The 27,876-nt window shown below is 45.9% G+C and overlaps 1 protein-coding gene across 1 annotated transcript in view; it reads right to left on the bottom strand.

The window, feature by feature from the left end:
- RHAG (Rh associated glycoprotein) overlaps positions 1 to 27,876 on the bottom strand; it is a 260,401-nt gene that overhangs the window by 147,577 nt on the left and 84,948 nt on the right. The gene's annotated exons all lie outside the window — the stretch shown is intronic.

The raw sequence follows: 27,876 nt of genomic DNA, 5'->3' as shown, positions 1-27,876 counted from the left end.
CTGCAGCGGCACCACCAGTATATTGTGGCCTCACACTGCTGCAACACCACCAAAGGATCACGGTTTCCCCGCGGCTGCCTCAATCCTTTGGTGGTCTGAATGCCAAATTTATAATAGAGTGGTTGGACTGCCATAGTCGTAATAAGTCGTTTAGTGATAAAAGAGACCTCCTATTTTACCTTTCTTTTTGACCTATGCACACACAGCTTGTTGAATTGTATTTGCAAATCATTTATCAAATATTGACCCCTGAGTGGGGTGGCAACCTTTTATCATTTAGAATCATTTATCAGTTAAAGACCTCAGAGTTGGGTTCATAACTGATTTGCAAAGATAAATCTGTTCCTGTGGGACATCATCGTGTGGGGGGAGGGGACTCACGGACACTAGGCTGTGGTTTGGGGTACAACTGCTAGCTCCAGTTGATGTTTTGCCAAATGAGAGACATTTATTTAAATAATCTGCATCTATCGCTTGAATGGATATGGTTTACTTTTTTTTTTTAAGTTTCCCATTTGGGAATGCAAATGGAGAGGCAGAGGTGTGCTTTTTCTTTGGTCCTCAATCCCTGCATGCAAAGCCAGTCACCGGGGCCGCAAATTGTGACCTGCCTCATTAATATTCATTAGGTAAGTAATTTTGCAACCCCATATTAGTGCAGAGGTCACATTGAAAATTGCAGCCCTATTCACAAACCAGTTAGAGTACAATTTTAACATTCTAAATGTGTAATTGGGGATCATATATCAGGTCCATGGTGCATAACTACTATGGCATATGTCAGGGGATTATAACAAGTACAGTTGGTAGATACATGCATCCATGAAGCTGAATAATGGATGGGTGGAAGCTTTTGTGGTAGCAGTTACATTAAATGCAAATACAAAAATGATTAAATGCTTGGTAGATGGTTTTCACCAAAGAAACTACAAAGATATTACATTTTAATATTAAAGCAGTCATACCAATTACATACCATCTTTATATCTTACGTATAAAAGACTGCAAAGCAATTGCATTTCTCATGCCTTGCTTCTCTTGAGCATCTTTTCAAATATTGCAGGCCTGACATTTTCATCGTGATAAACAAAAATAACACATAATAACCCACATATTTTACTAGTACTTTCTAAAACTCAGTAAAAGCTCAGACTGCACAGACCACAGGACTGCTGTCTACTCCCTCAAATATACCTTACACTTTACAAATGGTTACTGGCTGAAAAGGGCTGTCAGTAATCTCTTAATCATGTGCCACCACTGGACCAATCTCATATAAATTATAGAGTTCCCTGTAACTTTGATGGGAGGAGCAAAAAGCCCCTTTGCAACCACATTTTCCTTGCAAATTTCTAGCACTCACAATGTGGGCATTCCAATTCTCAGTGCTCTTTTAAACATTACATTTGTGTGCAGCAGTGTCTCCAAAACAAACCAAACCCCAAACATCTAGACTGATTTAAAGGTATAGTGTGGACCCCAACAAAACACCAGTCTCAGTTACTTCATAGACCTACTTTAAGTTCAGCAATGAAGATACCATCTCTTAGGATGGCACATACCATAACGGCGCTAGAGCTCCACAAAGAATATATTAGTCAGAACACCACACATGCATATAGCATAGCTCATAAAAAACATCCTTGTGCCCAACCAGTAAGTAATATTTATTGTTTGGTTAAATAAAACCTTTACAATTTCCATTTAAAAAGTGTTGTAGCAGCAGAGTTCATATTCTAAAACCATTTTTTTTAAATACAACATATAAAAACTTTCATTAGTTGTATTAACATGCGTAGAGCAGTTGTTGACTGTTCCCTCATCGGTAGGTTGTTTAACTGCAACGATGGAAAATTGCTGTTCGCTTTTCTACTTAAGCATGTATCGTCTGGGTGTTGAATGACCAGAAAATGTCATTTTCACTTTAATGTAACGCTTTAAGGGGCCATGAGATGCAAAGATTAAGCGATCTGGTCGCTTGAGGAAAGAGCTTTTGCCCCGGCCACTTCCATGAATTGAACAAAGCAACACACTAGCTGTACATCTCCACCTCCAAAACATGCCTTCACAGCTTGTCTGCAGGTTCTTATCCGCTTACTTACAAAAAGCGGTTTTAGTAACTGTGGCCGTTCGGCCTGTACATTTCTGCAGATACATAATAGGTGTAATACACTTTCATTGGCATCCTCACATAGGCGGCATATTTACTGACCCTGGAGTCGTTTCCACAGGGAAAGATGCGGTATAGATGGTAAAATACCCAATCGAAAGTGAAGGTATTTTTCTTTCTTCTTTCTATTAAAACTCGTGCCTAAGTATGGTTGAGGAGAGGACTTGTCATAGCTGTGGACCACAAACCATCTGTGAGCTCTTTCTGTAAGTACCGCCTTGTCTTCTACTAGTGATAGCTTTTTCACTTCCTTGTTTACAATTTGTTTAAAATAATAGTAGGACCCTGAGGCAGCCCAAAGTTCCTTGAGTCCCAGACGATCTATTGATGCTGTCAAATAGGTCCTTGCTGCACTCTCCCTCTTTAGGTGTATTTCATTCCATAAATGTGAGTTCAGTGTGCCTGCTTCAGATTCTTTCATCCTATACCAGCTCTTTGCATAGGCTCCTTTACGGGCTATTTCTTGACTTTGCATGCCGAAATCTAGCCTTATTTGGGCCTACGAGACGTGCTATGGTAAATTAAATATTATCCTGACAGCTCTTGAGACAGTTCTATCCAAAGTAACTGCATCTCTTCCCCTCTGACACTCACTCCCATAAGTGATTGCCGGGATGTTTCGCTTGCCAGACTTGTAGCAGTGGGATAAGGCTAGGGCAAGCAGTTTTCTGTTTTGATTTTATGGCTTTCGCGATCGTGTTGCCTCTTCTTTTGATTGTTTCTTTTTGTAAATTAAAAGTCCCCTTATTATCCATCATCACTCCTAGATACTTATATTGGTCAACTACTTTGATTGGTGAATCTGCTGTATGCCAGCAGTATTTAGAGGTTTCCTTCTTTGGATGTATCCTCATAACCTTCGTTTTGTCATGATTAATGGTTAATCCATTAGATATTGAATATCGACTAGTTGTGTCCAATAAGTGTTGGAGACCGATGGGGGTCTGGCTAACCAGTACGAGATCGTCTGCGTACAGGAGGTTAGAAAGTAAAAGCCCTCCCAGCTTTGGCGGAGGAGAATTGCAGATCTTCAGTTATGACGAAAGTTAATACATAAATAAGTTGAAGAGCGTTGGTGGCAGGACGCACCCCTGTTTAAGCCCTATGGTTGTTGGAATTGGCCTCGACAGGTACTTTCCATCCCCTAGCTTTACTTGGACTCTAGTATTTGTATGAAGCAATATAAACTGGTTAAGGAGAGCAGATGGTATTTTCATTTCCTTGAGTTTGTTCCAGAGTTTACTTCTATCGATTTTGTCAAAAGCTGACGAATAGACGATAAAACACATGAATTGGGGAAGTTTTACTGTTTTAGCCCTGTCTATCAGTAGGGATATTGCAAGAATGTTGGTAGTTGTCGCCATGCCCTTGCAGAAGCCTGTTTGGTTGATTGGTATAATTGATTGTTCTTCAGCCCAGGTAGTAAGGTCATCCAGAAGAAGGCCAGCGTAACATTTCGCCTCAATGTCAATTAAGGCCACGGGCCTATAACTCTTTGCTAAATTCTTATCCCCTTCCTTGTATATTGGGGATATGATTGCCCCCCTCCAGGAGTCCGGGATGATGACTCCTCCTGCTATTTGGCCATACAGCAGTAGTAGAGTGGAAGCCCAGTATTCCGGGTCCATTTTGAATAGAATTGGTGGAATCCCGTTAGGGCCCGGTGCGCCCTCCCTCTTGCCCTTGGCTATCCTATTCTTGGTCTGGAGAGTTGTGAATCAAAGATGAACATTTCCAGTTGGAACATTTAAATGTAGAGGGGATGCCTCTGGTATATTTCGGGAGGTCTGCCTCCGTGGAGCAATAAAGTGTTGGTGCAGGTACGAGGCACAGGCTTCTTCTGACAGATGGGAATTTACTCTTTGCACATTCTGGTTGGCTAACCTGTTTATTGTTCGCCAAAATCTTGTTCATTTTGGAATCGTACAGTTGCCTCGCCCACAGGTTATCATCCTTTTCCCTTTTTGTCTGCCAAATTTCTTTTTTCTTTTTCGCTTTTAGTTGCGATAGATCCCTTTGTAAAATGGGATCATGGCCTGTGCGTCAAAGATTACGTATTAATTTATTTATTGCATTCTTGCGCTTGCGGAGGTTTGAAGTTGTAAAATTGAAAATTTGGTTCTCCTGACGGACTGGAGAACTAGTTGTCATTGAAGCTGGGGGAGCTTTGGTTAGGTGTTCTCAGTGTGCTATCATATTTACGTTTACATCTGTCTGTTCCCGTTGCTCCCATATTGCCTTTGCTGTTGATAATAGTTCCTCTGGATGATTAGTTTTAATTTTTAACCTCCTGAAATTGTCTGTATAAATGGACTCTGGGCCCTCGACTGGCATATCTGATGATGTTCTAGATAATCTTGTAGAAATTTCTTGTGGCAAATGATCACTTTGATCGTGGGCCCCAATCTGGAAGCCTGTGATCCTGCTGAAGAATGATAAGGATACAAAAGTGTAATCAACATGCTTGAAATTGCACTGTGGAATGTGGTCTCCAGGAAAGCACCTGTTTAGTGCCACAAAGCTTAAATGTTTCAGTTTTTTTACAAGGTTCTTAGCGTGTAGTGCTTGTCGCTTCTTGGCACTCGGCTCCTGACGAGAAATGTTCCAGGCGATGTATTTCTCATCAAGTAGCTTGTCCCTCTTCCGTGGCCCCATCAGACGCATATTAAAGTCCCCCAACAGTAGCAGATTAGTTGTGGATTCTTCTGTCAATAATCTAGTTATCTCTGCCCCCACTATTTTCGGTCCTTTGATTTTATCGCAAGGGTGTATGTAGATGTTTAGGAGTAATAGTTGCTCTTTGATATTTCCCTCCCTTATGTCCACTCTATGGGGCCCATTATGATGTCCGCCTGTCATCCGCATTTGTTCCCCCCCCCCGCCATATTAGTATGGCGGGGGGAACCTCGGCGGACGGAAAGACTGTCCACCGCTTTTCCGCCCCGGTCGCCTTACGGCCGGGGCGGAAAAGAATAATATGGTGGCGGTGTCTATCAGACACCGCCAGCTATATTATGATGGGCAATTGTGGATGCCTTTCCGTGGCGGCAATGCCGCCACGGAAAGGCATGCAGAAAATCCATGCAGGGGCCCGTTGCGGGCCCCCAGGGACTCTGGGGGTTGGGGGGTGCACATGGGGGGTACCTATGGTACCCCCAAGCAGTTCCATGCACAGCATGGCAGGCTCCGCGCGGTGCCTGCCATGCTGTGCATGGATGTGCACAGCATGCTTTCCTGCTTTTCCTGAATTTAATTATTTTTAAGTTGTGATTGGTTGACGATTAAGCGTGCATGTTGGAACCTGCATGTTGGAGGGCTCCTTGGTCCGCCCTGGGGGTGGTGAATGATTTCCTTACAATAGCTGCCTCTCTGGACCTTTCCTTGATGGTATATACTGGTACTCTGCTTACGTGGTCACTGTCTGCGTTCTGTGCTGTTATAGGTGGCACTGTTGATTAGTAAGCCGTCTTATCCAGTTTAAGTTCTGGATCTCCTGATGCTAGAGTAGTTGAGGGGCTTGGTTTCCTTTCTCCTGCTGTTTTCCTTGGGATGGGTTTCTCTGTTGATCTATTCTTGATAGAGGGTGCTGGAGCTCAGGTACTTCCGTTCTTTGTGGTTTCCTCCAACACTTTTAAGGGTGGCTCTGTTAATTCATCCTCTGTCTTTTTCGATTCGGAGTCGGAATCCCCTACTTTTGGGGTCTTCAGATAGTTCACTTTGTTATCTCCTTCTGGGTGCAGTGCTTCCGTTGAGATACTCGTAGCAGGACTTTTCGCCCCTAGTTTTATGCTACCTGTGCGAAAATAATCCATTATATTATGTTTCTTCTTTCTTCCCTGTCTTCTCTGTTTGCGACTAAGTTTATGGTCCTCGTTTCTCGCAGCATCAGGTTTATCAGAAACCTCTGATTCAGGTTTTGTTGGTGAGGATCCCTCTGAGGGATGGTCATAACTGTGCTTGTCACCCCTGATATGTTCTATTATATTATGACTTCCAGAATCCTCACTCTTTTGGTCTACTTTTTTTTGGGCAGTTGTTGTCTGCCTGTTGTTTAAGTGATTGTCAGGTTGTTTTTCCTTTTGAAAATTATTTGGGGGTCCCTTTTCTTCTCTTACCTTTTCTTCTCTTACCCACGGCACAGTGCCTTCCACTTGGAAAAGCGCAGTCGTCAAGGCCTTGCTTAAAAAGCCCCACTTGAACCCGGACGATATGGCCAACTATAGACCCATATCTCTCCTCCCCTGCATCAGCAAGATAGCTGAGAAATTAGTTAACGTGCAACTCTCCCACTTCCTTGAGACGAACAAAATCTTACGTCAGTCCCAAACAGGATTCCGGCCGGGCCAAGGCACAGACACTGCACTCCTCTCCGTTATCGAGGAGGCAAGATGTATCCTGGATTCAGGAGGATCAGTGGCAGTGATCCTCCTGGACCTCAGTGCCGCCTTTGACACGGTGGATCACCGTGTCCTCCTCCATCGCCTGGCCAGGGCAGGAATTATGGGAACTGCACATGCTTGGATCGATTCCTTCCTTTCCGGTCGTTCATTTCAGGTGTGGGACGGCAACTCCCGTTCAGATCCCCTCCCTCTCACATGTGGAGTGCCCCAGGGATCCTCGCTTAGTCCCACCCTGTTTAATGTTTACATGGCCCCCTTGGAAGATGTTGTGACCCCCTACGGGATAAAAATAGTCAACTATGCCGACGATACCCAACTCGTCGTCTCTCTTTCCCATCTGGACAATAACCCAGAAATCCTATTGAACTGCCTGCAAGATATACACACCTGGATGTGCGAATCCTCTCTGAAGCTGAACGGTACTAAAACCGAAATCATGCTCCTGGGTAAAAAATGGTCCTCCATCCCTCCATCAGTTTGGCCGGACACCTTCGGTGATATTCCCACGCCTAAGACAGAAATCAAAACACTAGGTTTCTGGCTGGAGCAGGACCTTTCCATGAAGACCCAGGCAGCCAAGACCGCTGGGACTTGCTTTGGCCTTCTCCGATCAATCCGCAAGATCCTCCCTCTCCTTCCCCCCCTGTCCAGAAAACTTCTGGTCCAAGGGCTCATACTAGCACGGTTGGACTACGGCAACGCAGCATATCTCGGCGCTCCTGAATACACCTTGGCCAAACTCCAACGTGCTCAAAACGCTGCGGCGAGACTCATTCTGAACCTTCCTCCCAGAGCCCCGACCACACCGGCTCTTAAATCTCTGCACTGGCTCCCTGTGCGCCAGCGAGTAGAGTTCAAGGCCCTGTGCACCACGCACAAACTCATCAATGGGGCTGGACCTGCCGCCCTCAAAGACATGATCACCCCCTACAAAGCCCCCAGAAACCTCCGCTCTGGCAGCGAACTTCTGGCCACAGTCCCAAGATTTAAGAAGTCGCGCACCGGTGGCCGCCGCTTCTCGGTTAAGGCCTCTTCAAAATGGAACGCCCTCCCTCGCATGTTGCGCCTTGAACCATGTCACGCCCTCTTCCGTAAAAAACTTAAAACCTTCCTCTTCCCCAAATAGTTCCTGGTCTCCCCTTCCTGGATTTCACAACCTTACAGCGCGGGGATGCCTTCGGGTCACCAGGCGCTCTATAAATCACAAAATAAATAATAAATAAAATGTTCCCATCCTATGTTGACCTTTTCCTTCTCGGAGTAGGATGCACCCATCAAAGGGCTGTTTGTTTGAGCATCCTGAGATTGTTTACTCGGGATTTTTGCTATTTTCCGGATGTCTGCTAGGATGTCCTCCATAACCAATGGAAGGGTGGAGAGTTTTTCAACTATGGCGAAACAGGTACAGTGCGTTGGTGCCACATACGTATCTGCCTGGGCCCTTTTAAACGAGTTGTTCATGTCTGCCAGTCTACTGTTGATTTTTGAGATGTGGATGGCCACTGAGTTGAGGATGGAAAGTTGAACGTCCATCTTGTCAGAGTGGACGGCATTGACAGAAAGCTGCATGGTGTCCAGTAAGGATTCCCAGAGCTTGTCTAAGTCTAATCGATTGGCCACTTTGTTGCTGATTTTTGGAGTGGTAGTGGCCTTTGCATGCCAGAAGTCTAAAAATTGGTAAGAATGTGAAAGCTCTTGGTGATCTTGACTATATGTCATATGAGCTAGATTGCCAGCTAAGTCCGTTAGGCCATCTACGGTGTCTGGTCCTTTTTCTCCAATTGTTTGATAGGAGCTATAAGAAGAATAAGTGGATTATGTATTAAGAGTGGAGGGAGAGACAGTGTTGAGACTATCCGTTGTGGTTGGATTATCCCACTTTGATATGCTTTTGTCAATACTTGTTAAAACCTCCGCCCTACTAGGGCTGGTCCTGTGGTGGTGGATTTTCAAACCTGTCTCTGGGCAGGAGTGGCTTATGACCTTTGGACCCGAGGACTTTTGGGGCTGTGGTTCCAGACGATCGATATGATTCTCTTTTTTGGTGCAGATGGCTACATTTTTTGATGGTTTAAGTCCCATTGCCAAGCCAACTGGGATTCCTCCGCACACCTGTTCGTGAGTTTTGGATAAGAAGGTTATGCCGAGAGCGGTTGTTGGCGATTTCCCAATATTTTGGAAATTGTTGGAATTGATATCGTGTTTATCAGAAGTGGAGTTAGAATTCCCCGAGAGAATGGTGACAATAGGTTTGGGTGGTGGAACTTTATCGGGCTCTTCTCTTGATGTTGATATCTGAAAGATCCCAGGCACCGTTTCCATTGCCTGGAAGAGTTCAGTGGGTGTCTCTTTGAATGCCGTCCTCTCTTTCTAGTCTTCTAAATATGGGGTACTTGTAACTCTGGACTTATGTTCTCAGTTGCCTTCTTTTTCTTCTTTACCTTCTCTGCCTCCACTGTTTTGGACTGACATGTCTACAGCAAGTGCTTGAAGGTCTATTTTCACCTGGCACAAAGGGGATGGAAGGCTGTTGAGACTTTCATTTCTTATGCAGAGGGCTGCTCCTGCATCCCTTAAAAACGCAAATTTTGTGTAAATCTTCGGTTGATAACTGGTTGTTATGGTTTTTGCATTCTGCTCGAGCCCTACAACATCAATCAGAATCTGAGATAATTTTTCTTCCGTCGTTGGGCTCTCCTTGCTGGCTATATTGGTTAAGCTTTTGCTATTTTTTTTTCCTTTTGTTGATTATGGATGTGACAGAACGTCTCTCCCTGCCTGATCTCATCTTCTCAAGCCTTTTTGCTCCTGTGGTCCTGTGATCCTGTGATTCTGTGATTCTGTGATTCTGTAAATCTTGTAATTTTTGGAATTCTTTTGATTCCTGTCAGCTTCCTATGCACTTAAGGATCTTCCTATGTCCTTAAGTGTGCTTAAGTGCTTATATTCTTAAAGCTCCTTATAAAGATCTTTTCTAGCTCTTTATTGAACTCTCTTTTGTAGATGGCTGGCTCCTTGCCAAAGTGACCAGAGTCCCCCTTCCTACGTTCAGACCTTTCTTTTACCAATTGTTTTTCAGTTGTTGTTTGTTCAGTTTTTTTCCTCTTGTTTTCTCTTTCTGTTTTCTCCGCTGTATTATCTCTCTTCACTCTCTTTCCTCTTTTCTCTTTCCTCTATTCTCATTTCTTTTCTGCTGGTTTCTAACATTGTGAGGTCTCCTTGGCATTCTAAGCGTAGCTCTCTATTGCGCAAAGTCTGTGATGGTCACTTGAAGGTAAAGTGTGACCCTATTGTGGTGATATTGTTGTTATGTTAAGCACTCAAACATCTAAGGAAGGTGTCTGACAGTTTTGACGCAGTCGATGCCTGCTGCCGGTATAGATGAGTCTGAATAAATAGTACAGTCTATGGCTCAATTTGGTAGGGTTGTCAGTTTTTCAGGAGTTTTTCTTCCTGATTTTAGATCTCTTCCTGAGCCCAAGCCCCAGCCCAAGCCCCAGCCCAAGCCCAAGCCCAAGGCCCCCCCTCCACCTCCCAGCCGCCTCAAGAACTGCCTCCAGGAACCGGACTTACGCTAGAGAGCAGTTTAACTGGCTGAAAAAGCAGGTTGTGTGCGATGAGGGCTGGATGAACTGCAAAGGTAAGGAGAGGCGTGGAGAGGCTAGGCTAAGTCCAGTCGAGCCTCAAGCCTCAAGCTCCAAGCCTCATGCTACCTGCAACAGACTCCCCCTGTGCCGATTCACCAGCGTAGCCAGCCAAGACCACTAGGAGCCGGCACCAACTCCGGGATGAAGAGCAAGGGGTAGAACAAAGGAGAACAGAAAGCCAGGTGTGTTGAGAAACCGCACAGCGGGCGTACTGGAAACTGCGGGCTGCCGCCGGCTGCGATCTCCGTGCTCCTGCCCATCTCTCACCTCTGCCTTTGCTGCTGTTCCTCCGGGCCCTGGTCCTCAGCCCACCGTACAAAAAAAAATCCTTAAGTCACAGAGTCCCGGGCTCGCTGCAATGCCCTGCGGTACCTCCGTGTCGTATCCCGCAAAATGTATCAGCCGCAACCTTCGCAACCTTCGGCGGGCGGCGTACTCCTTGTGGGTGTAGTGTTGCTTGCTCCTTGTTCGCTGCTCAGCGCAGCCAAGCAGGTCAGCAGCTCGGCTCAACCAAACGTCATACACAGCCAGGGTAGGCCTCCCCCCGTGGGATTGGGCGCGGTACCTAGCTTCAGGCCAGGCCCTTTGTCCCTTTATCCAAACCCACACCATGCACAGCTGTGCACAGCAGTGAGTTTGTTGCCCACAGATTGGGTGCTTAAGGGGGAGGTCAGTTGCATGTCCTGGTCGCAGGCCAGAAGTGCCTATGGTAATAATATCTTACTTTAATGACTCGCTCCTTTCTCACGAGCTGAGGAGTCGCTCCCACTGTCCCTGCAGACAGCTGGTTTCTCCGCGCTGCTTTGACTCGTTTGCCTGAAATATCCACCTGGCTGATTTCGCCTGCTGCATAGTAAAGTAGCGCTTTGCTTCATCTGCGCTGTTTATTTGCTAGAAGTGTAATCTGCATTGGCGCTCTGTGTCTTTTGTTGAAATTGTGCCGCTTTATTGTCATTTTGCTTGCTTTGTGCCTCATTAGCGCTCTGTAACATTAGAACTGCTTCCCCAACGCTCTCAGCGCATTTACCTGTAGCGCTCCGCTGTGCCTCCCCCCTCCGCCTCCATTTTGTTTGTTGTTCCTCGCCGTCCTCGTGCACCCGCCCCGCCTCCCAGCTGAGACGCCCTCCCACTGTCCACAAATAGATCTCTGCCCCTGCATACGCCGTGACTCGCTCCTTTCTCACGAGCTGAGGAGTCGCTCCCACTGTCCCTGCAGACAGCTGGTTTCTCCGCGCTGCTTTGACTCGTTTGCCTGAAATATCCACCTGGCTGATTTCGCCTGCTGCATAGTAAAGTAGCGCTTTGCTTCATCTGCGCTGTTTATTTGCTAGAAGTGTAATCTGCATTGGCGCTCTGTGTCTTTTGTTGAAATTGTGCCGCTTTATTGTCATTTTGCTTGCTTTGTGCCTCATTAGCGCTCTGTAACATTAGAACTGCTTCCCCAACGCTCTCAGCGCATTTACCTGTAGCGCTCCGCTGTGCCTCCCCCCTCCGCCTCCATTTTGTTTGTTGTTCCTCGCCGTCCTCGTGCACCCGCCCCGCCTCCCAGCTGAGACGCCCTCCCACTGTCCACAAATAGATCTCTGCCCCTGCATACGCCGTGACTCGCTCCTTTCTCACGAGCTGAGGAGTCGCTCCCACTGTCCCTGCAGACAGCTGGTTTCTCCGCGCTGCTTTGACTCGTTTGCCTGAAATATCCACCTGGCTGATTTCGCCTGCTGCATAGTAAAGTAGCGCTTTGCTTCATCTGCGCTGTTTATTTGCTAGAAGTGTAATCTGCATTGGCGCTCTGTGTCTTTTGTTGAAATTGTGCCGCTTTATTGTCATTTTGCTTGCTTTGTGCCTCATTAGCGCTCTGTAACATTAGAACTGCTTCCCCAACGCTCTCAGCGCATTTACCTGTAGCGCTCCGCTGTGCCTCCCCCCTCCGCCTCCATTTTGTTTGTTGTTCCTCGCCGTCCTCGTGCACCCGCCCCGCCTCCCAGCTGAGACGCCCTCCCACTGTCCACAAATAGATCTCTGCCCCTGCATACGCCGTGACTCGCTCCTTTCTCACGAGCTGAGGAGTCGCTCCCACTGTCCCTGCAGACAGCTGGTTTCTCCGCGCTGCTTTGACTCGTTTGCCTGAAATATCCACCTGGCTGATTTCGCCTGCTGCATAGTAAAGTAGCGCTTTGCTTCATCTGCGCTGTTTATTTGCTAGAAGTGTAATCTGCATTGGCGCTCTGTGTCTTTTGTTGAAATTGTGCCGCTTTATTGTCATTTTGCTTGCTTTGTGCCTCATTAGCGCTCTGTAACATTAGAACTGCTTCCCCAACGCTCTCAGCGCATTTACCTGTAGCGCTCCGCTGTGCCTCCCCCCTCCGCCTCCATTTTGTTTGTTGTTCCTCGCCGTCCTCGTGCACCCGCCCCGCCTCCCAGCTGAGACGCCCTCGCCCCTCCCCCTCCACTATCCATATATGACAGTAGTTCCCGCGCGCAGCGTTCACGCGCAGCGTCCGCGCCCAATCCGCGCCGAAGGTGCGCCAAAGGTAAGCCCGTCTACGCCCGTCCGCGCCTGGACCGCGCCCAGCGCCAGACCCCCTGCCCCTCACGCTGCGCTGCCCTCCCGCATCACCTACGATGCCGCCACCCTCCTAGCCCTCAACCCCGGTCGCGCCCCCAACTGCGTCCAAGCCGCTCCTGGACGCTCCCATGGACCGTTCTCCTGCTTCTCCTGCAATTTTAGCGGCACCGACAACATCTCCGCTACGACCACAACACAGATTCCCGACCCCAACCACCTACATTGCATCCTTCTCAACACCCGCTCGGTCCACAGACACGCCATTGACCTTTGGAACCTACTAGACACCATCTCTCCTGACGTCGCCTTCCTAACGGAAACATGGATGAACGCCTCCTCCGCCCCTGACATCGCCATCGCTATCCCTGATGACTATAAGATCACACGCAAGGACCGCATCGACCATACAGGAGGTGGAATCGCCATCGTCCATAAGAAATCCATGCGCATTTCTACCAGCTCCGACGCCAACCTCGCTAACTCCGAACACCTTCACTTCCAGATCCACATCGACCCCAAGACAACTCTTAGAGGCACCCTCCTCTACAGACCACCAGGACCCCGCGCAAAATTCAGTGAAGACATCACGGACTTCATCACCCCACACGCGCTCCCCTCCAAAGACTACATCCTTTTGGGAGACCTCAACTTCCACCTTGAAAAGATCAACGACCGCAACACCGCCACCCTCTTAGACAACCTCGCCAACCTCGGACTTAAACAACTGGTCACTTCCCCCACCCACATCGCAGGTCACACACTCGACCCCATCTTCACCTCCAGCAACCATATCTCCTTCAGCCACACTACGGATCTCCTCTGGACTGACCACAGCTGCGTTCACTTCACCTACAACAAGCCAAAACCCATCATCCACCTCCAACCAACTCTACAAAGAAACTGGAACAAAATCACCACGGAGCAGATCTCCACATCGCTCCTTCGAACCTCCCCAGCCTTCTCTTCTAACGCCAACGAAGCCGCCTCCAACCTCACCCTTTGGTTATCCAACACCGCCGACTCCTTAGCACCACTGAAAAAACATCAACACAAACTTGGCAACAAGAAGGCCTCATGGTTCAACGATGACCTCAAGAAGTCCAAGAAACTGTGCCGCTCCCTTGAAAAGGCCTGGAAAAAAGACCCATCCACCAGCAACAAGGACGCCTTCAAAAGCGCCACCCGCACTCACCACCAACTGATCCGAATAGCCAAGAAAACAGCATTCAAGGATCGACTTGACAACAACGCCCACAACAGCAAGGAACTTTTCAACATCGTCAAGGAATTTTCCAACCCCTCGGCCAACTCCAACGACATCACCCCCTCTCAAACCCTCTGCGACTCCCTAGCCTCTTTTTTCCACAACAAGATTGCTGACATCCACAACAGCTTTGACAACCAACCCGGAAGCCAACCCACCCCACCATCTGCTGACCATCTTCCCCCCGTCAACACCCTTAACGCCTGGAACCCAATCTCCACTGAGGACACCATCCGCCTGATGAATTCCATCCACTCTGGATCCCCCACAGACCCATGCCCTCACCACATCTTCAACAAAGCAGACTCCGTCATAGCTCCGCACCTCCGAGACGTCATCAACTGCTCCTTCAACTCCGCTACCTTCCCTGAAGACTGGAAACACGCTGAACTCACCGCCCTTCTGAAAAAACCAACAGCAGACCCCACCGAACTCAAAAACTACCGCCCCATCTCGCTTCTTCCATTCCCGGCCAAAGTCATCGAGAAAGCTGTCAACAACCAGCTCGCCGCCTTCCTCGAAGCCAACAAATCACTCGACCCCTCACAATCTGGCTTCCGAGCCAAACACAGCACTGAGACCGCCCTCATCGCAGCAACAGACGACATTCGAACTCTACTGGACAATGGAGACACAGTCGCCCTCATCCTCCTCGACCTCTCTGCAGCATTCGACACAGTCTGCCACAGCACCCTTTTACAACGCCTCAATAACATCGGAATCCAAGGAAAAGCACTTGAATGGATTACCTCGTTCCTCACCGGAAGAACCCAGAGAGTCCGCCTTCCACCATTCAAGTCAGAGGCCACTGAAGTCATCTGCGGCGTACCACAAGGATCCTCACTCAGCCCCACCCTCTTCAACGTATACATGAGCCCCCTCGCGGCCATCGCCCGCCAACACAACCTCAACATCATCTCTTACGCGGATGACACTCAACTGATCCTTTCTCTCACCAAGGACCCCAGCACCGCCAAAACTAACCTACACGAAGGAATGAAAGAAGTCGCCGAATGGATGAAACAAAGCCGTCTGAAACTGAACTCAGACAAAACAGAAGTCCTCATCTTAGGTAAATCCCCCTCTGCATGGGACGACTCCTGGTGGCCGGAAGCCCTCGGAAAAGCACCCATCCCGACAGACCACGCACGGAACCTTGGCGTCATCCTGGATTCTTCAGTCTCAATGAACAGACAAGTCAGCGCCGTATCCTCTTCCTGCTTTAACATTCTTCGCATGCTCAGAAAAACATTTCGCTGGATCCCCTCCGAAACCAGAAAAACAGTCACCCACGCTCTGATCACGAGCCGAATGGACTACGGAAACACCCTCTACGCAGGTACCACCGCTAAACTCCAGAAGAAACTACAACGAATCCAAAACGCCTCAGCCAGGCTCATATTAGACATCCCACGCAACGAACACATCTCTGGTCACCTTAAAGACCTCCACTGGCTACCCGTCAATAAGAGGATCACTTTCCGACTGCTTACCCACGCACACAAATCACTCTACGACATCGGACCAGATTGCCTCAACTCTCGACTGTCCTTCTACACCCCCTCCCGCCAACTTCGCTCTTCCAGCCAAGCCTTCGCCACTGTACCTCACATCAACAAGACCACCATGGGAGGCAGATCCTTTTCATACCTGGCTGCCAAAACATGGAACTCACTCCCTGCTTACCTTCGCCTCACCCAGAATCACCTAGCGTTCAGAAAGCAGCTTAAAACGTGGATATTTGACAAATAATCCTCCTCCCCTTCCTAAGCGCCTTGAAACCCTCTGGGTATGTAGTGCGCTATACAAATTTTATGACTTGACTTGACTTGACTAATGAAGGTTAAAGTGATATTATAATTAGGTATGGCAATAATTTCTTACTATAAAGCTAAGAAATTCACTGGAAAAAACAAAGGTTAAAGTAATAGCATGCTTAGGTGAACATGTCAGTTAAAATGGAATATTATGAGTCAGGGAGGAACATGGCAGCGGGTTAAACCTTGGTCTTGCGTGTAGGGAAGAGTCTCCTGCCTCCCAAGGTTCAGAGTACAACAATTTGAGACTTCCTGGGACTCCCCCATCCCGCCTCCTATCTTTGAAAAAAATGAATCACCTTACTTTTGTTTTTCTTTGATTTCCCCTGGATTTCAGCAAACTGTGAAAACATCGAGTGGGCGTATGGGCGTGGTTTCAGATGCCCGAGCCGGTTCTGCAAATCGGGCCGTTTCCTACAGCACAAATGCTTTTGTATCAATGGCACTTTTGAGTCTTTCAATTTAAAGCAAAAGCTTGCAATATCGCTTTTCTTTGCCACGTTTACAATTTGTAAAAGCGCTGTAGCGCATTGTGAAAACTCCTTTTGTGGTCACAGACCCTCAGATTTTGTGATTGGCAGTGTTTGCAACTGCAAAAGGACTTTGAACATTAGAACCTAGGTCTAAATCGAAGGGATATGCATGCTTTCGTATATCCATTACTCTTATATCTGTAGAAAAGAGTTGTTCTTACTTGCCACTAGGTGGCAGTGTTCTCCCTATTTAAAACACGAAATAGGAAATTATGACTTTCAATTGATTTCAGCATCCCCCTCCCCCGACCACGCCCTCCTCCCCCACCCTTCCCCCGCGTTTGAGGTGTGTAGATTTCACTGATATAACTTGGAATTTCTCCTGAGTTAATGCATGAACTTTTGGTGGCACACGTTTCTGCTCACTGTTTCTGACTTGTGCTGTCTGCATTAGATGCATTATCTCATCAAATTTCTGGGTAATATTAATAGCCGTTATACACATCAAATGCCCAGACACTGAGCGCTGAGCTAGAGAAGCTCTTCATGCTAGGGAACATGTTTGTTAACAAGTATATACATATACTTTTATACATATTGCCATTTTGAAAATGTTTACCATTTGTAATACAAGCTTATTTACAAATATACATATTGTGTTCCATTTTAAATAGGTTTTGCTGTGAAGTAATTTAAATACATTTTTCAATGTTCAATATGGTTGCTAAAACAAAAAAGAATGCATTTTCTTATCGTTTCATCCTACTGAGAAACGTATAAGCAACACCTATGGTTGTACGAATGATTAAGGGCCAGATGTAGGAGCCCTAGTACCGGTCGGAAACGGCCGATTTCGGCCGTTTCCGACCGGTATTAGGGTTTTCAGATGTAGGGGGCTTAAAATTACAGAATCGGTATATTTACCGATTCGGTAAAATTACAGATTCGGTAAATTACTGAATCGGTAAATATACCGATTCTGTAATTACAAATGTAGGTGGCACACTTTACAGTGCCACTGGCCCTTAAGAGTCGGTATTTTACCACACAATCCCATTGTGTGGTAAAATACCGAATTCAGGTGTGCATGCACATCTGTGCATGCACACCTGTGCAATGTGACACACAGACATGCCCTTAGGGCATGTATGTGTGCCACATGGCACACAAGCCTGTACTTGGGGTGCTAGAGGGTGTCAAAGTGACACCCCCTGCACCCTTGCAGGATTCGGTATTTACCGATTCTGTAAATACAGAATCGGTATTTCCCATTGATTCCTATGGGCTTCAAAGCCCATAGGAATCAATGGGAAATACCGATTCTGTATTTACAGAATCGGTAAATACAGAATTTTACAGATTCGGTAATTCATATTTTAAAATTACCTACATCTGCCCCCTTCCCATTTACAGACTCTTAAATACCGAATCGGTAAAATTCGGTATTTAAGAGTCTGTAAATGGGAATTACCTACATCTAGCCCTTGAATTATATAATATTTAAATTAGAGGTGATTTCATCTCGACACAATAGGGTCAAAAAGTGTATAGGGCCCATTCAGAAATGTATTTGTATCGATTGATGTATATTTACAGCTAAATATTCCTCTATGTACACTCACCAGAAGTTCTCAAAAGGATACCTGGCAGAGTTAAATTACTTTACTGCTCTAGATTTCTTTACCACAAGTACAAAGAAGTGTGCAGAAATAAATATGAATGGAAAAGACCGAGGTTACGAAGTGCAGATTGTCTTATAAATTTGTGAATGTCCACTAACACATACGTTTGTTGGCATTCTCAGAATAAATTATGACCCTTTCACCACCCATGGTCAGAGATTTACTCCAGCCTAGGAGTTACTGTCCATCCCAGGATGAGGGCATAGAGGAATAACTTTGTTCAGGGGAAAAATGTTTGCCCCCCAAAAAAATAGAAAAAAGTCTACAGTTGTTTAGTGAGTTCTATTTCCCTGATAATAATTCAGTGCTATGTAGGATCACGTACATTGTAATTGGAAAGCTGGAGAGATGTCACATGATAGTTCCAACAGTAAGCTTAGATATTTTCTACCTAGCACAGCGTTCCAGGTACAATACTGGAACTGTATGTGGTATGTTGGGATGAGAAGTCTTGCATATGTCTCTGGAGAGAGTGCTTCCTCCACCTTATGCTGTTCTCCAGGCAAATCATTTAAACGCTACTGTATGGTTTTTAGATCCTACCTCAGTGAGCATGACAATTATGCATGTCCACTGAGGGTCTCCCTGTTTACATAGTTTGAGAGCTTAGTGCACCCCTATTTCCTAAAGAGTGACTATTCCCCTCTCTACCCAGGTTGTGGTAGACTGACAGTGGTGGCAGCAATAAATCTATAGTCAGGAGGGATGAGTTACTAGCCACCCTCCTTATCAAGTCTGTGCAGTCTCCCACTTGCCCGGGTCCTGTTGCCTTTATCTACCTGATGTGTGTTTGAGAGCCAATGGGTGCACTTGGGAAGGATGATGAGTTGAACCATTGTGTGCAATGTGAACTGTTCTGGTGGACATCCCCGATCCCACGGCCCGCCCAATTTCTTGGAGTGGGCTGGGGTAGACACTCAGCTCTTACCTGGGTTTAGCTGTACTAACGCTGTTAAGAGGACCCTCCCCGTGGTCAGAGCCGCCTGTTCTACAGTTAATTAAAATTCCTCTTTAGGGAATAACACTGGCTGGTAGAAGCGAAGATAGTAGGTCATGCTTTGCATGCTTTGGCCATGCAGTGAACACCCTTAAAAATGCTTTGTGATTGGAGGTGCATTCAGGATTCAAAAGTAGCAGACACTCTTATTGGATCAGCTTTTTAATCAGAGGTGATAAAAGTCTGGCCTTAGCAGTTAGTTGTTCTTCAAGACTGGTCTATGAGTCTGAAGAGGCGATTCATACTGGGTCCTTCGAAGGATTCCAGCTGCAACTTGCAGTGTGAAGACAAGATAAGAAGTTTGCTCACTGCATCTGGAACTTAAGGAAGTTTTCTGTATGACTGATGAATTCTGCTTCAAAGGAATATGCAAGTTTGACAAGGAGCAAGGGCATCAGTAGCATCGAGGAGAGGAGCAGCTGGTTTGTGAAACTTGAAGAGCTGGTGCTATGAACAAGGAAGTTGCAGACAGCTGCTCAAGAAGAGGAAAGGACCCTTGCAGCACATCAAGGGAGATGGAGACAGAGACAGGGAAGCTTGATCCCAGTCCTTGAAGGTGAGATTGCTTTGCCCAGACCCCTCCCTTGCTCTATGGGAGCCTGTGTGGCACTTCCAGTTACAAGCATTGGCTGGGAAATAGAGTCCAGTGGAACAGGCCCCCCCACCTTTCGTTTTGTGATATCTGGAAGGTTTAGAGTGAACTGGCACTCTGTACAGCCAAAGCCGTCCTACAGCCAGCCAGTGGCTACTACTGGACAAGTGGGACTCCAGTAAACTATGGCATGACATCAGGAAGTTGTGATCAGATCTCTCTCAATCATGATGGGAGGACACTTCTGTTGCTTTGGGTGGGGGGTTATGGGACTGATCAAGAACCTTTGACTTCACATCATATGCTGAAACTATTTCCTTTCAATACAAAGATTGGTATCGGTTTTAATTACTGCTTTTAAGGTGTGGAAAGCTACACAGAGATGTTTTCAAATTGAGGGGGTCTTGTATTATACTCCCACATCTGCTTCGGTCTTATTGTTGGGTGTTATTTGGGATAGGACTGTTGATAGATGGAGAAGTAAAGGGATTTTACAAATAGGCGATTTTTATACCAATGGGAGCTTGGCATCTTATGCTATTCTAGCTGATAAATACCATTTGCCTAAGACAGAATTTTTTAAGTTTTCACAAATACAGGACTATGTCTGTTAAAGGCAGCGGGTGATAGAGCTGAATCTGCCTATTGAGGTTATTAGAAGCAAAATTCGAATGGGTGTTTTATACAATCTCTTGCTTGACACACAGAGGGATGATCTAGATGCCCAAAATCTTAAGTGGGATAATAGTAACCCTGGGCGGGTAACTCCGCTCCGCCAGAGGAGTTTGCGGGTATTTGCCTCTGCACTCCATGGCGAATTTGGAGTAGGCAAAAAACACTACATTGTAAATCTGACGTGCATGCACACTTGCGTCAGACATACAACGTAGTGTTTTTTTAATTACAGAAGGGATGCGAGGACTGAGGAGCAGGACAGCGAGTGGCCAGGCAGGGGAGGCAGCAGACAACAGGTAAGTGGCTTCTTTTATGCATGTTTAAAGACTTTGGGAGGCGGGAGGGAGCGTAACGTATTTCCACTGAGTTTCTTTTTAACTCCTTGGGAATACGCATAGAGGCATTATGCCCGCTATGCCCAGGGTTAGATAATAGGTTGGGGCGTCAGGGCCTCCGAGTGGAACAATCTATTGATGTTGCAGGGAGGATTTTAATGTCTGCTAATCTGCAGGCGCAACATTATAATACAGTGTTTAATCTGTACCATGCTCCTGCTAAAATGCTTAAATGTGGTGGGGTACCGATGGGAAATGTTTTTGTTGCGGAGCAGAGTTGGCAGATTTTGTTCATATCTTTTATTCATGTGGTCACTTTATTAACCTTCTGGGGCACATTGAGAAATTTCGTCTTGAGATACCCGGGGCAGTTATAAATATTACGGTGCCGTTTAATGTTGCTAGGGATCGAGGATGGTGCAACGTCAGGGCACCCGGCACACAAGTTTCGTTATTTGATCTTTTTACCCACGGCAGTGGCTAAGCTTTGTATAGCCTCTATGAGGTTGCAGAAGGAAGTTCCTACTTTCGAGCTGAGGAGACCTAGATATTACGCTATGTTTAATCTTGAGTATATTCTTTATTCTCTTAAAGGATTCCATAGGTGGAAGCTGGGTATGCAGATATGGGGCCCTATGATTGAACACAAGAGATATTGAATATTCATTTTTAGAACTATCTGTAATATATTTACCTACATCATGTAATATTTGTCTGTTTTTATCCTTTGAATGTTTTATCTGTATATTTCGTACCCTTGATCAGCTTTTTGATATATTCTTCTAATGAATTTTGAATTGTATTTTTCTGTCATGGATTGAATAAAAATAAAAGAAGAAAAAAACAAAGATTGGTATCATGGTTCCAGCAAATGAGGGCAACCTTGTGCAACATGGTCTGTAAAATGCTATGCTAATTGTGTGCCTTCATGTTAACTGTGTTTTTATAGTGCTTAGCATCTAGGTGCTATATTAAGGTTTGGGGTTAGAACTCTGACCCAGAGGGTTGTAGAGACATGTGGGGTTTACTGTTTATCCTAGTTTTATGTCTAGTATAATTCTTTTGTGTGTATGAAAGTACTTTTCTTTTATAAAAAAGTAAAGCACTGACATGACATTGGTTTTATCAGCTGATAGTACAGTGTGAACTGTATTCTGAATGTCTAAGCCCACCTCACCTCCTTGAGTAAAGCCTTGGACTGCTCTGTCTCACTACCCTGAGAGAGTCAACTGCTGCAGAGTACTTCTTTGTTAAACAGTTTTGGGTCCAATAGTACTGAGGCCTCAGGAGACCAGTGGGGAACACTCCAGTTGATACGATTGGAGCGCAATAACCCCTGAGTGCCATGGTGCCAATGAAGCTGGGTCTGACATATGTGGATACTTAAAGTTAGCAAATGTGCCCCAATATGCTGGTTAACTTATTGTGCAAAAGTATTACTTTTTCATGAAGTTAGCCTTATGCGTTTTCTATGTGCTCTATGCATTCATCTTTTAGTTTCCATTTTGGGATGTAAGGATTGGGTGGCTTTGCTCACTTTCATCATTGGTTTCTCCCAATTCCCTAAGACGTTTTGAATGTAACTTGCCATATTGAATCTGTTAGTAGATAAAAGACTTGGGAACAACTTATGTTGTAAGGAATTCCTTTGCAGTCTAGCACTTAGACTACTGCATTTATAATCTGAAAAACACTGGAAGACATGGACCACAAAGAAGAATGGCCTTGAATTAATGAATTCCTCAAGGCTGATCTAGGACAACTTGAGACCTATCAGAAATCGCCTTTGTTAGACTTGTCCTTCTTTGCAGGTTCATCCCCAAATCTTTTGCCTTCTCCCTCCTTTTTTTGCGAAATTATTTTTTGTTGGCCAGAGGACTCAGCTCACTTTACCACAGATACCCAGTGCAAAAGTTCTTGTGCCCTCTCCTTCAAACATGATAACATTGGCTTACACTCAATTGCCACATTTAAATGTTGTGTACATCCCTAATAAAATGAATGAAATGCTAATAGTGGGCCTGCAGCACTGATTGTGCCGCCCACTTACACAGCCATTTAAAACATGTCCCAGGCCCACAATTGCAGCCTGTGTGTGCAGTTTTCAACTGCCATTTTGACCTGGCAAAAATAACCTTTTGCCAGGCCTAAATCTCCCTTTCCGAAAAATATAAGTCACCCATTGGGTAGGCCCTACAAAAGCTCTTAGGGCAGAGTGCAATGTTTTACAAACATTGGGTATATACTCTCAAGTTTAACTTTTTCTGGTAGTAAAAAACTTCTAAATTTGTTGTCCACTGCTGAGAGAGCTACCTCTCTCATAGGTTAACATCGGGTTACCTTATTACATGTAATACGTTATAACTTTGGATAGGGAGCAGGAAGGAGAGTCAGGTTTGCTGTCTAGGGAAATGTGATTTAAAACCCTTTTTTATGGAAAGTTGGGTTTTAAGGCACAATTCTGAAAATGACGGTTTTAGAAAGTTGGCATTTTGTTGTCTTTCTTAATTGGTTTCTTCAGCCTGTATCCTGGGTTACATGACTAGATGCAGTTTGCAGTTGGTCTTAATGTATTCCTTCCAGATAGTATCATAAAGGATGGTCTGTATGTTGGCAAGATGAGCCATCTTTGACTTGATAGGGAGGCAGAGCTGTCACCTACCACGCTTTGACTTCATAGGCACAGGCACAGCTCACACACAAAGGAATTCACACTAGATTTTGTCTCCCCAGACAGACTGGGATTAGGACATGGAGGCAGGAAATTCCAGACACCTCCGTAAAGGAAAACTCAAGAAGCTTCTCCCATTTCAAACTGGGCACCAGGTATAAATATTCAACTTTCCGAACCAACTTTTCAGTGCATGCCTGGACCTGTGGATGCTACAGAAAATGACTACCTGCTGCCCTGCTGCTTGAGGGCACTGATTACATAGAAGGAAGACTAGACCTGCACCCATCATCCCAGGTTAAAGTTACCTCCTCTTAGAGCACCAGGAATATAGCTAGCTCCAGAGGCATCCCTGCATCTGACCACTTGGCCTGCTGCCTGGCCCTGCAATTGGGCCTGCAACTGGAATTGGCTGAACGCTGTTAGCTTCTGTTGGAGTGAGTTCCTGATCCCCAAGAGGTGCCCCTCAGGTCCTGGACCTTTGGTGTTGGCTCTTCACAACTGGGAACCAGCTTGTTCACACCATGATCGTACTGCCTGCACCGAATGCCAGCGTGAAGCTCTTGTGAACACGAATCATTACACTACAGTGATGGTCATCGACTAACAGCAACATGAGATCATCACTTTGCGCTCCAACATCAACAGCCTGCACTGCGGATAGACAATAAGGACTGTCTGTAACACCTGATAGGATCCTGTGATACAGTAACAACAGTCCCGGACACCCAGCCTGCTTTATACACTACAACTTCGACCATCTGCAAAGCTCTCCCTGCTCCTCGCGGCCTCCTCCAATCGTGAACTGAACTCTTCATGCTAGTTTTTGTAAGTAACTTTTTCAGCGAGACTAACTTGGTCCCTCTGTCCAGCCTGTGCTGCGTCATGAACTTGTGACTTTCACCCGGTCTCACATGGCCAGATAACATGAGTGTTGCTTTGTGCTTTTAGGCTCTAGACGTACCTGAGATCTTAACAATTGCTTATCTCTTGCTCTACTGATTGGATATTGGTGCTTTGGTGTCAAATTATTTGTTACGGTTTAGTCTATTGTACTAAATGGATGTGGGATTTTTAATGTGTTGTATTTTTACTTTATTACTCTTTGAAGTGCTGCATACATACTTTACACATTGCCTCTAAGCTAAGTCTGGCGTCGTTTGTGCAAAGTTACCAGAGGGATATGCACACTTTAATTTGGGTTTGCTTGTGGTTTCAACGTGACATAAATTGTGGTGCTGCTTGTGTAGGATTCTCCTAAAACCAATAACCCAATTTCCTACATTAGTTTTCCGCGGTGAGTGGTGTTGTGCAGTTATCTCACACAATAGAGGGGAGAGGGTCCAACCACTACTCTACCACCCCGAACCCCCTAAGTCACTATATTACACACATAGAAGGGTGGTGAGGGACTTCACCACGCCAGGGCGTTGTAGCAGGCCCTATGATGAAGCATGTCACACACATCTGTGTGTGAGTGAGGATAGTTTTCTCAAACACATGAGTTTGTCACTATCCGTAAAATTCACTATTTATGTGTTTGTTGGTGTTGTGCAGTGCCATACAGTGACTTTGTGTAACACAAAAATCCCATATAAATTATTTGATAACAATTCAATGGTTTTTTTACATTCTTTTTTATTGGCTCTTTTTGCTTTTTCCAAATTTACTCTCAATCTCCCTGACTGTATGTGACCATACCTGCAGAAATGGAATTCAAGCTCATCTATCTAGAGAGCTACACTGTGGTTGACTTCAAGCACTTCAGTAAGGATAGGAGATTTCCAATTAAAAAGTGCACCAAAAGGTTGGAGATTCAGAAGTCTCTGAGGGCCCTGGGCAGAGGTTCATCAGAAACTAGCAACAGACGATGACCATGTTGATGATGATATGGAATGGCAAGGACCTGAGTGTAGGCCTGGAAAACAGTATACAAGGGTGGGATTATCCTTTCTCCAGGATTGGAGAGCCCACCCACAGCTGAAAGCAATGTGTCTTCCTGCAGCCTGCCTCAGAGGAGCTGTCAGACAAGAGGGCTGAGAAAGAGTTTAAGTTGCAAATGAACAGGCTCAAATTGGAAGCAGAGAAGGTGAAGGCCAAGGGTGAGAGATCTTAGGCACAATAGAAACTGGCCATGACAATATAGTCCAGCAACAATGGTGGCAGCATTGGGGCACTGGCTGAGGGCGACACACAAATCCTCATACCTAAAATTGCAGTGCCCACCTGTGTAGTACAGTATGATATTGAGTAGAGTATTGGTAGAGGTTTTCTGCTTACTGGTTAGTCCTCAAGATACACAGGTCCCAGAAAAGTTTTGCTGGGGGTTACTCTGGAAACACTTGCTCTTATTGGGGAGGGATATTTTACTTACACTGGAGGTGGGGAACCAGATCGAGTACATTCCCATGAAAGCCATCCTTGTTTTCCAAATTTGGACTCACTGCAGAGATGTACCGTGTTAGATTCAGGGATGGCTAAAAGAGGCAAAACCAGTCTTGGCTGGATTTTCTTGAGTACGCCATCAACGCACAGAATAGTTGGTGATTTTACTGGGTGATTTAATCTAATACTGAGAGATCACATGTTCAGTATCTGTTTTAAAGAGCTGCACCAGCGCCTGATTCATAGTAAGCTCACTGATCCCGGGGGTTTGCAAAGGAGGCAAACCAGAGTGTTAAAGCAGGTATCTTGAGGGGGATCACCAGAAGGGTGGTCAGGGGTTCCACCAGAAGAAGGAGAGAGAGAAAAACTTAAAAATCACTCTTTCTCTAAAGGGCTTAAGAAAGATTCCCATAGGAATAGCAACCAGTCCCAATCGGAAGCAAAGAAGAAGGGGCTTTTTGAAAAATAGATAGGGGGATTTTTCCCAAGTGTACTGAGTGTTGCAAAGATGGGAACTCCAAGAGAGACCACATATGTCCCACAAGGGAACAGCCCCTGATCGGTGGGCAGACACCTGGGTTGGCTAGTGTAGTGCTTGGGGAGGAAGTGGTCTCAGTTAGAATGGGAGAGAGAGAGCAGAGGTTACCTTAGTATCCCTATGGGATAGAGAGTTGGTGGCAAAAGCAACTATGTCTTCTAATACTTCTAAGTATAGGCAGTGGGCCAACATCAATGGGCAAAGGATGGAGGCTTTCAGAGACAGAGGAGCCAATATGACTACTGTGAGCTGTCATCTGATGTCCTTGGAGCAGGCCATCCCTAATTCCACCAGGTTATAGTCACAGACAACAGCGAGAGTCAATACCCAGTGGCTCTTGTTCCCTATGTGTGGGTGGTGGTCTTGGGTTCTCTAAAAGTAGGTGTGAGCCCTGCAGTACCTGTAAATTGTCTGTTGGGCAACAACCTAGCACACACTATCAGGAAGGAAGTGGAGCTCAGGTCACACCTGGAGATGTTAGGCTTGCCTAAATGGGTATGTATGACAAGGTCCATGGTTGCCCATGATTGGAGTCAAGGAAGCCTGGAAGAATGGGCCAGCAACTACCAAGAAGAGGAAGGGCTTTGGGAAACAAACCTTTTATGCACCTTCAGTACTGTCCTAAAGGCACCTGAGGAGGATGCCCCTGAGCTTACGGGAGCAGACATTGCTGCCCTGGGGGACCTGCCTGAGCTTCCTGTATGACAAGTTGTGGGTGGGTCCACCAGGGAGGAATTCTACAAGGCACATACACAGTACATAACTTTAGAGGGCTGAAGGCATCAAGCTGAGGCCTAGGCAGTAGGTGATACTTCTGGTGATCACCTTATCTATTGGGAGAATGGTCTCCTATATAGTGAGACTAAGGTTCTTGCACCTAGGGCAACCCATGTGCTGGTGGTCTCCCAGTTGTACAGGGCTTTCCTACAGGAGTGGGCGCATGATATAACCCTGGCAGGACATCTGGAGCAGGACAATACCTTTGCCAGGCTTGCTCCACACTCCTATCGGCCCAGGATGAAGACAGCCTCAGATATACTCTGTAGATCTTGTCCCTCCTGCCAACCCAGCTCGAAAACAGGGCAGAAGCGGAAGGATCCCCTGGTTCATTAGAATATCTATAATTATGCCAAGTAAGTTTCTTTCCCAACAAATGCAATAGTCTATAACTGGGCATCTTAAAAAGCCTCCTGTCTAAAAGTACAGTTTTAGAGTACTCAGCAGTTCGCCTGATTTTTGGGCTTAGGAGGCAGGCACACATCTCAGAACACAGACATGTGCTCCATTGAATGCCAAAGCAGAAGCGGATTTTGTTTAATTCTCTGTGCTACGTCCCTCAAATATAGTCCTGGGTAGTGGGCGATCTATTTGCGGAAACAGTTACCAATGTCACTTCCTGCTTTGTTCATTTTTTTAAATCAAAATCTGGTTTTTACTAAACTCCATGAATCTGGAAGTGAATGTACAGCTTTTAATTTTTAGCAGCAAAATATTGGAATTCTCTGCTTTAGGCAATAAAAGAGAAGACACCTCATACGGTTTATTAGGAAAGCACTGAAAAACTATGCTTTTTTACTAATCCGGAGATAAAGCTGTACAGTTACTCTCTTGTGCTACAGCTCAAGGACTCTCTTTCTGAGTATCAGTGTGCGTGTTATAAGAGA

The sequence above is a fragment of the Lissotriton helveticus genome, chromosome 6 (genome assembly GCF_964261635.1).
Source record: "Lissotriton helveticus chromosome 6, aLisHel1.1, whole genome shotgun sequence".
NCBI lineage: Eukaryota > Metazoa > Chordata > Amphibia > Caudata > Salamandridae > Lissotriton > Lissotriton helveticus.
This window is presented reverse-complemented; position numbering and strand designations above follow the sequence as displayed.